The sequence below is a fragment of the Otolemur garnettii genome, unplaced genomic scaffold (genome assembly GCF_000181295.1).
Source record: "Otolemur garnettii isolate 467f Iridium unplaced genomic scaffold, OtoGar3 scaffold00001, whole genome shotgun sequence".
Classification (NCBI taxonomy): Eukaryota; Metazoa; Chordata; class Mammalia; order Primates; family Galagidae; genus Otolemur; species Otolemur garnettii.
The window spans coordinates 4,201,790-4,203,065 of record NW_003852396.1 but is presented as its reverse complement, the minus strand read 5'-3'; the positions used below and the strand labels follow the sequence as shown (position 1 = coordinate 4,203,065).

General features: G+C 45.8%; 1 non-coding gene across 1 annotated transcript; it reads right to left on the bottom strand.

Moving 5' to 3' along the window:
* Positions 1-509: 509 nt before the first annotated feature.
* LOC111724680 lies at positions 510-633 on the bottom strand. The gene has a single exon (XR_002772941.1). It is a non-coding gene; the product is annotated as a small nucleolar RNA SNORA11 (small nucleolar RNA).
* Between the last annotated feature and the right edge of the window lie 643 nt (positions 634-1,276).

Genomic DNA, 1,276 nt, shown 5'->3' with positions numbered 1-1,276 from the left:
TTTTTGCCATGAATACGTCTAATATGTCACTTGTCAGTATTAATAAAAATTGTTTTAGTTAAATTTGCCTATTTTTTTTTTTTTAGTTTTCCAATATTTTATTAGGCTGTTTTTTTTATTGTTTCAGGTTCATTGAGGGTACAAAGAATTAGGTTACACTGATTGCATTTGTTAGATAAAGCCCCTCTTATAATTGTGTCCTGCCCCTAAAGAGTTGTGCCATATACCATAACCATCCCATCTTCCTCCCTCCTCCCATCTTCCTCCTTCCTCCCCTCTCCCTCATTCCACTGCCCCCCCAATTGGAGTTTTTCTCTTATGAGGGTATGTATTAGATCGTCTACTGGCTTCATATTAGGATTGAGTACATTGGATTATTCTCCATTCTTGTGATGCTTTACTAAGAAGAATGTATTAGGCAATTTTTAAAACATACAGTACAGTTGAAAGAATTATGCAATAATCACTCATACACCCACCACATACATTTTATCGTTTTTTCCTTCATCACATGTAGAGAATTTGTTCATAGAGAGGCCACATGTTCTGTGCCCCTGGTCACAATGATCTCAGTTTCCCGTTGGGCATGTTATAAACAGAGGAGCCATTCTTCAGGCCCCTTAAATTTGCTTTTATTAATGATCAGATATTAAGGCTCTCTTTTTTATTATTATAAAATTTTCCTTGCTAAGATCATAAAAATGTGTCAACTTTTTTTGTGTGTGTAGCATTCCATCATAAAAGGAGGCTGTGATCACCTTTATTTCTAGTTTGACTTGAGGTGGGCAAGGAGCTCAAATTTTTGATTTCTATAGCATCCGTGGAAGTTTTCCTTTAAGAGTAGAGAGGTGTTGAGCAGCCAGCTGGGTTCATGGCCAGCAAGCTCTGGACAGGTGGGCAGTGGCGGGGCTTCTCCTGGCAGAGGGAGCACAGTGCAGTGCAGGGCTTCTCCCGGCAGAGGGCGCACAGTGTGGGCTTCTCCCGGCAGAAGGTGCAGAGTGCAGGGCTTCTCCCAGCAGAGGGCACACAGTGTGGGGCTTTTCCTGGCAGAGGGCACGCAGTGCTGGGCTTCTCCAGGCAGAGGACGCGCAGTGTGGGGCTTCTCCCAGCAGAAGGCATGCAGTGTGGGGCTTCTCCGGGCACAGGGCACGCATTGGGGGCTTCTCTGGGCAGAGGGCACGCAGTGTGGACTTCACCTGGCAGAGGGCGCACAGTGCTGGGCTTCTCCAGGCAGAGGACGCGCAGTGGGGGCTTCTCTGGGCAGAAGGACTGCACG